Here is a 9,440-nt window from a genome sequence, read left to right as displayed (position 1 = left end):
TATACCCCATAATGACAAATCAAAAACATGATTTTATTTTATATTTGCTCATTTATACAAAATAAAAAATATAGAACATTTACATAAGTATTCAGACCCTTTACTCAGTACTTTGTTGAAGCAGCTTTGGCAGCGATTACAGCATTGAATCTTCTTGGATATGATGCAACAAGCTTGGCACACCTGTATTTGAGGAGTTTCTCCCATTCTTCTCTGCAGATCCTCTCAAGCTCTGTCAGGTTTGATGGGGAGCATTGCTGCACAACTATTTTCAGGTCTCTCCAGAGATGTTCGATGGGGTTCAAGTCTGGGCTCTGGCTGGGACACTCAAGGACATTCAGAGACTTTTTCCGAAGCCACTCTTGGAATGGCTGTGTGCTTAGGGTTATTGTCCTGTTGGGAAGGTGAACCTTCACCCCAGTCTGAGGTCCTGAGCGCTCTAGAGCAGGTTTTCATCAAGGATCTCTCTGTACTTTGCTCCGTTCATCTTTGCCTCGATCCTGACTAGTCTCCCAGTCCCTGAAGCTGAAAAACATCTCCAAGGCATGATGCTGCCACCACCATGCTTCACTGTAGGGATGGTGCCAGGTTTACCACAGACGTGACTCTTGGCATTCAGGCCAAAAAGTTTGACATTAGTTTCATCAGACCAGAGAATCTTGTTTCTCATGGTCTGAGTCTTTACAGTAGGTGCCTTTTGGCAAACTCCAAGTGGGCTGTCATGTGCCTTTTACTGAGGAGTGGCTTCCGACTGGCCACACTACCATAAAGGCCTGCTTGGTGGAATGCTGCAGAGATGGTTGTCCTTCTGGAAGATTCTCCTTTCTCCACAGAGGAACTCAAAGAGCTCTATAGGTGTGACCATCGGTTTCTTGGTCACCTCCCTGACCAAGCCCTTCTCCCTCGATTGCTCAGTTTTTTATTTTTAATACATTTGAAAAAATATCTAAAAACCAGTTTTCGCTTTGTCATTATGGGGTATTGTGTGTAGATGAGGATTTTTAAAATCCATTTTAGAATAAGGCTCTAACATAACAAAATGTGTAAAAAGTCAAGGGGTCTGAGAATACTTTCCGAAGGCACTATAGAAACCGACTGTAGTCAGTCTGTAATTATTTTCTGGCACAAACAACAGAGAAATTAGAGTTATTTGCCTCTCCAACAGAGATAAAAAGCGTAAGAAAGAATTATGAGATTCAAGGGAAATAAAATGTCTTAATTGTGTCCATTCCTGGAATTAAATCACTTTTCACACAGAAAATGGATTAGATTGAGATTAAGGTAATGGTAAATTAATCCTCTCCAATGCAGTAAAGTACACAATTGACATGTTGACATGTTGTAAATGCTATAATGGACAAAGAGATTGTGATGTGAGCAGAGCATCATCATTGTCCTCATAATCATCATCCTTATTATCATCCTCATCACGGTGCGCCTGTTTGGCTCAGTTAGTAGAGCATGGCTCTTGCAATGTAAGGATTGTGGGGTCAATTCCTGCTGGGGCCTCTCCATACAAAAATGTATGCATGAATTGCTTAGGATGAAAGTGTCTGTGAAATGGCATATATTATAAATATATATATGATATCATATTGTTGATTTTAGTGGGAGAGGTGAGACATCACGGAAAATACAGTCTAGTTCATTGTCCAAAGATGGATCATGAAAAAAGATAAGTGATATTGACCCTCCCCCAGAGTTAATTATGATTTTGTCCCTCCCCCAGATTTAAATTATATGATATTGGCCCTCCTCCAGTGTTAAATGATATGATATTGGCCCTCCTCCAAAATTAAATGATTTGATATTGGCCCTCCTCCAGTGTTAAATGATATGATACTGGCCCTCCTCCAGAATTAAATGATATATCGGCCCTCCTCCAGAATGAAATGTTATGATATTGGCCCCCTACAGTGATAGATGATATTGGCCCTCCTCCAGAATTAAATGATATGATAGTGGCCCTCCTCCAGAGTTAATTGATATGATATTGGCCCTCCTCCAGTGTTAATTGATATGATATTGGCCCTCCTCCAGAGTTAATTGATGTGATATTGGCCCTCCTCCAGAGTTAAATGACATTATAGTGGCCCTCCTCCAGAGTAAATTACATGATATTGGCCCTCCTCCAGAATTAAACAATATGATATTGGCCCCCTCCAGTGTTAAATTATATGATATTGTTCCTCCTCCAGAGTTAAATGATATGATATTGGCCCTCCTCCAGAATTAAATGATATGATATTGGCCCCCTCCAGTGTTAAATTATATGATATTGTTCCTCCTCCAGAGTTAAATGATATGATATTGGCCCTCCTCCAGAATTAAATGGTATGATATTGGCCCTCCTCCAGAATTAAATGATATGATATTGGCCCTCCCCCAGAGTTAAATGATATGATATTGGCCCTCCTCCAGAATTAAATGATATTATATTGGCCCTCCCCAGAGTTAAATTATATGATATTGGCCCTCCTCCAGAATGAAATTATATGATATTGGCCCTTCTCCAGAATGAAATGATATGATATTGGCCCTCCCCTAGAGTTAAATTATATGATATTGACCCTCCTCCAGAATGAAATGATATGATATTGGCCCTCCTCCAGAATGAAATGATAGATATTGGCCCTCCTCCAGAAAATTATATGATATTGGCCCTCCTCCAGATATTGGCCCTCCTCCAGAATGAAATGATATGATATTGGCCCTCCTCCAGAATGAATTGATATGATATTGGCCCTCCTCCAGAATGAAATGATATGATATTGGCCCTTCTCCAGAATGAAATGATATGATATTGGCCCTCCCCTAGAGTTAAATTATATGATATTGACCCTCCTCCAGAATGAAATGATATGATATTGGCCCTCCTCCAGAATGAAATGATATTGGCCCTCCTCCAGAATGAAATGATATGTTATTGGCCCTCCTCCAGAATTAAATGATATGATATTGGCCCTCCTCCAGAATGAAATGATATGATATTGGCCCTCCTCCAGAATGAAATGATATGATATTGGCACTCCTCCAGAATGAATTGATATGATATTGGCCATCCTCCAGAATGAAATGATATGATATTGGCCCTCCTCCAGAATGAAATTATATGATATTGGCCCTCCTCCAGAATGAAATGATATGAAAGTGTTAAATTATATGATATTGGCCCTCCTCCAGAATGAAATGATATGATATTGGCCCTCCTCCAGAATGAATTGATATGATATTGGCCCTCCTGCAGAATGAAATGATATGATATTGGCCCTCCTCCAGAATGAAATGATATGATATTGGCCCTCCTCCAGAATGAAATGATATGATATTGGCCCTCCTCCAGAATGAAATGATATGATATTGGCCCTCCTCCAGAATGAAATTATATGATATTGGCCCTCCTCCAGTGTTAAATTATATGATTTTGGCCCTTCTCCAGAATGAAATGATATGATATTGGCCCTCCTCCAGTGAATGAAATTTTGGCCCTCCTGAGTTAAATGGTATGATATTGGCCCTCCTCCAGAATTAAATGATATGATATTGGCCCTCCCCCAGAGTTAAATGATATGATATTGGCCCTCCTCCAGAATGAAATGATATATTGGCCCTCCTCCAGAATTAAATGATATTATATTGGCCCTCCCCTAGAGTTAAATTATATGATATTGGCCCTCCTCCAGAATGAAATTATATGATATTGGCCCTTCTCCAGAATGAAATGATATGATATTGGCCCTCCCCTAGAGTTAAATTATATGATATTGACCCTCCTCCAGAATGAAATGATATGATATTGGCCCTCCTCCAGAATGAAATGATATGATATTGGCCCTCCTCCAGAATTAATTGATATGATATTGGCCCTCCTCCAGAATGAAATGATATGATATTGGCCCTCCTCCAGAATGAAATGATATGATATTGGCCCTCCTCCAGAATGAATTGATATGATATTGGCCCTCCTCCAGAATGAAATGATATGATATTGGCCCTTCTCCAGAATGAAATGATATGATATTGGCCCTCCCCTAGAGTTAAATTATATGATATTGACCCTCCTCCAGAATGAAATGATATGATATTGGCCCTCCTCCAGAAATGATATTGGCCCTCCTCCAGAATGAAATGATATTGGCCCTCCTCCAGAATGAAATGATATGATATTGGCCCTCCTCCAGAATGAAATGATATGATATTGGCACTCCTCCAGAATGAATTGATATGATATTGGCACTCCTCCAGAATGAATTGATATGATATTGGCCATCCTCCAGAATGAAATGATATGATATTGGCCCTCCTCCAGAATGAAATTATATGATATTGGCCCTCCTCCAGAATGAAATTATATGATATTGGCCCTTCCCCAGTGTTAAATTATATGATATTGGCCCTCCTCCAGAATGAAATGATATGATATTGGCCCTCCTCCAGAATGAATTGATATGATATTGGCCCTCCTCCAGAATGAAATGATATGATATTGGCCCTCCTCCAGAATGAAATGATATGATATTGGCCCTCCTCCAGAATGAAATGATATGATATTGGCCCTCCTCCAGAATGAAATGATATGATATTGGCCCTCCTCCAGAATGAAATTATATGATATTGGCCCTCCTCCAGTGTTAAATTATATGATTTTGGCCCTTCTCCAGAATGAAATGATATGATATTGGCCCTCCTCCAGTGTTAAATTATATGATTTTGGCCCTCCTCCAGAATTAAATTATATGCTATTGGCCCTCCTCCAGTGTTAAATGATATATTGGCCCTCCTTCAGAATGAAATGATATGATATTGGCCCCCTCCAGTGTTAAATTATATGATATTGGCCCTCCTCCAGAGTTAAATGATATGCTATTGGCCCTCCTCCAGAGGTAAATTATATGATATTGGCCCTCCTCCAGAGTTAAATGACATGATAGTGGCCCTCCTCCAGAGTTAAATTACATGATATTGGCCCTCCTCCAGAGTTAAATGAGTGAGGGACTTTGAGACTCATAAAAGACTAAACGTTTTTATCTGCACTGCAAAAAGAAGTGAAAATAGACGAGCGGTGCTGACAACAGCACTGCTAGTCATAACATGCCGTATACCGGAATGTAGCCATTCCTGACAATTGAATGACTGATTCTACCATCAACATTAACGAGATTAGAGGACTTTACCATTTGGAGGAAAGCGGGAGTGCAACAAAATGTGTAAACATGACTGACAATAGTAAGCCTTCATTCTAATCAAAGTTTGTTTGGGTTGCATAATGTGTAGGCCTACAACATAGTAGACATAATGTCACATTGACCGTGTTAATAGTCATATTTGGCAGGATAGCAACAGTACAGTATATGGCTTTTTCTTGCCAATAAGAAAATGTGATTTTTCAGATGTATGTACTGAAGGTAAAGTATGGGGACCACACATTTTCCTGTTAGTCATGGACACACGTTCAGGGGGAAGGAGTGGATGGTGGAAGAGCAGCTAGAGTTTCCCATCGAAAGTATCTGGCGGTACACCATCGTGCTGTTCACTGGGGGTGACGCCCTGAGGGAGGAGGACTCGAGGATAGAGCAGCTCTTGGAGAGAGAAGTCAGCTGGAAGCAGCTGGTGGAGAAATGCAATAACAGGTACCACGTGTTTGACAATGTGAGCGGGGACGATGATGGCACACAGGTCAGAAGGCTGCTGGAGAGGATAGAGATGGTGTCGGGAAATGACGGCAGATGCTTTGAAATCAATGAGAGTCTGGGAAAATGTTGAACACGAGGAGGGAGATTGAAAAAAGGGCAGATGACAGACTGAAGAGGGCCTAAAGAGGGACATAGACACTCAGCTGAGAAACTGTCATTTCAACCAAATATACAGTACAGCACATATTCATATTTGATCCATAACAAACTGTCTAACTCATAGAAACAATCCACAGACTGACAGAGCTAAGGATTTGCTATGTCGGTTCCAGCGATATTAGGATGAAACAGTCTGAGGTCACCAAGCGCAACATAACTTCAGTGTGTAACTTAGCTAGAAAGATATGTTGGCATCGAGTAATTGTCTCTGACCCCTCCCAGTTAGGGTGAGTGATGAGCTCTACAGCAGACTTACACAACTCAATCGCTGGTTGAAAAATGTTTTCTTCCCTCCCAAAAGATAGAATTTGTAGATAACTGGCCCTCTATCTGGGACTCACCCACAAACAGGGCCAAGCCTGGCCTGCTGAGGAGTGACGGACTCCATCCAAGCTGGAGGGGTGCTCTCATTTTATCTATCAACATAGACAGGGTTCCTCTAGCTCCACAATGAGATAGGGTGTAGGCCAGGCAGCAGCATGTTAGCCAGCCTGCCAGCTTAGCCGCTAGCAGTCAGTGTAGTCAGCTCAGCTTTCCCGATTGAGACTCGATCTAGGTCGGGAAAAACAAAACATGGCGGTGTTGTCTTTAGCAATCTCACTGGAATAAAGACCTCCTCCATTCCTGTCATTATTGAAAGAGATTGTGATAATATCTCACATCTCAAAACAGGACTACTTAATGTTAGATCCCTCACTTCCATCGCAGTCGTAGTCAATGAACTAATCACTGATAATAACTCATAACCTTAATGTGATTGGTCTGACTGAAACATGGCTCAAGCCTGATGAATTTACTGTGTTAAATGAGGCCTCTTCTTCTGGTTACACTAGTGACCATATCCACCATGCATCTCACGAAGGCGGATGTGTTGCTAACATTTACGAAAGCAAATTTCGATTCCCCTCCCCCAAAAAAACTTTTGAGCTTCTAGTCATGAAATCTATGCAGCCTACTCAATCTCTTTTTAAAGCTACTATTTACAGGCCTCCTGTAATGGTGTTCCTCACTTAGTTCCCTGAATTCTTATTGGACCTCATACTCATGGCAGATAATATTCACATTTTTGGTGACTTCAATATTCACGTGGATAAATCCACAGAGTCAGTCCAAAAAGCTTTCAGAGCCATCATCAACTCAGTGGGTTTTGTCCAACATGTCTCCGGACCTACGCAGTCATACCCTACGCAGTCATACCCTAGTTTTGTCCCGTGGAATAAATATTGTGGATCTAAATGTTTTTCCTCGTAATCCTGGACTATCGGACCACCATTTTAGTACATTTGAAATTACAACAAATAATCTGCTCAGACTCCAACCAAGGATCATCAAAAGATGCGTTATAAATTCTCGGACAACCCAAAGATTCCTAGATGCCCTTCCAGACTTCCTCCACCTACCAAAGGACATAGGAGTTGAAAAATCAGTTAACCACCTAAACAAGGATCTAAATTTAACCTTGCATAATACCCTAGATGCAGTTGCACCTCTAAAAACAAAAAAACGTTTATCTCAAGAAAGTAGCTCCCTGGTATACAGAAAATACCTGAGCCCTGAAGCAAGCTTCCAGAAAATGGAATGGAAATGGCGCTCCACCAAACTGGAAGTCTTCCAACTAGCTTGGAAAGGCAGTACCGTGCAGTATCAAAGAGCCCTCACTGCTGCTCGATCAGCCTACTTTTCCAACCTGATTGAGTAGAATAAAAATAATCCAACCTTTATTTTTTACATTGTCAAAAAGAAGCGTTCCCCAAGTGAGGATGAACAAATACATGAACTTCTTTGACAAAATTATAATGATTATTAGAAAGCAAATTACAGTCTCCTCTTGAGTCTGCACAGAACTGCCAGGACCTAGGATCAATGGAGACACTAACGTTTTTTTATCCTGTATTCCTCGACACATTCACGTAAATGGTCATCATGGTCTCTAAACCTTCCACCTGCCTACTGGACCCTATTCCAACTAAACGGCTTAAAGAGCAAATTCCTGTATTTGGCCCTCTTATGTTGAACATAATAAACGGCTCCCTATCCTCTGAATGTGTTCCAAACTCACTACAAGTGGCAGTAATAAAGCCTCTACTGAAAAAGCCAAACCTTGACCCAGAAAATGTTTTAAAAACGATTGGCCTATATCAAATCTCCCATTCCTCTGAACAAAATGTTTTTAAAGCTTCTGAGGGTGGTACCTTTTAATGGCATCAGACCTTGGTGCCGCTTTTGACACCATCGATCACTATATGCTTTTGGAGAGATTGGAAACCCTCAATTTGGTCTACACAGAAAAGTTATTGCCTGGTTTAGATCTTATCTGTCGGAAAGTTATCAATGGATGGTTTTTCCTCTGACAAATTAAGGGTACGTTTCAGTGTTCCTCAAGGTTCAGTTTTAGGACCACTATTGTTTTCTCTACTGTATATATTCTACCTCTTGGTGATGTCAGCCTCGAGTTTCTATGCTGCAATAGTCTATGTGCCGGGGGGGCTAGGTGAAATTCTCATGTCTTATCTGGTGTCAAATCAAATCAAATGTTATTAGTTACTTGCGCCGAATACAACAGGTTCACCTTACAGTGAAATGCTTACTTACAAGCCCCTAACCAACAGTGCAGTTTAAAAAAATATGGATAAGAATAAGAGATAAAAGTAACAAGTAATTAAAGAGCAGCAGTAAAAAAATAACAATATATACAGGGGGGTGCCGGTACAGAGACAATGTGCGGGGCACCGGTTAGTTGAGGTAGTATGTACATGTAGGTAGAGTTAATTAAAGTGACTATGCATAGATGACAACAGAGAGTGGCAGTGGTGTGGAGAGGGGAGGGGCAATGCAAATAGTCTGGGTAGCCATTTGACAAGATGTTCAGGAGTCTTATGGCTTGGGGGTAGAATGTGTTTAGAAGCCTCTTGGACCTAGACTTGGCGCTCTGGTATCGCTTGCCGTGTGGTAGCAGAGAGAACAGTCTATGACTAGAGTGGCTGGAGCCTTTGACAATTTTTAGGGCCTTCCTCTGACACCGCCTGGTATAGAGGTCCTGGATGGCAGGAAGCTTGGCCCCAGTGATGTACTCTCTGTAAGCACCTTACAAGTCAGATGCCAAGCAGTTGCCATAATAAGCGGTGATGCAGCCAGTCAAGATACTCTCAATGGTGCAGCTGTAGAACTTTTTGCCAAATCTTTTCAGCCTCCTGAGGGGGAAGGGGAGTTGTCGTGCCCTCTTCACGACTGTGTTGGTGTGTTTGGACTATGTGATGTGTGAACACCAAGGAACTTGAAATCGCTCAACCCGCTCCACTACAGCCCCGTCGATGTGAATAGGGGCGTGCTCAGCCCTCCATTTCCTGTAGTCCATTATCAGCTCCTTTGTCTTGCTGACATTGAAGGAGAGGTTGTGGTCCTGGCACCACACTGCCAGGTCTCTGACCTCCTCCCTGTAGACTGTCTCATCGCCGTCAGTGATCAGGCCTACCACGATCCTTTGTGTCATCGGCTAACTTAATGAAGATGTTTGAGTCGTGCGTGGCCACACAGTTATGGGTGAACAGGGAGTGCAGGAGGAGACTAAGCAGGCACGTCTGAGGGGCA

Source organism: Oncorhynchus keta, chromosome 37, assembly GCF_023373465.1.
Source record: "Oncorhynchus keta strain PuntledgeMale-10-30-2019 chromosome 37, Oket_V2, whole genome shotgun sequence".
Lineage (NCBI taxonomy): Eukaryota > Metazoa > Chordata > Actinopteri > Salmoniformes > Salmonidae > Oncorhynchus > Oncorhynchus keta.
The sequence above is the reverse complement of the archived record's forward strand: the minus strand, read 5'-3'. Positions refer to the sequence as shown.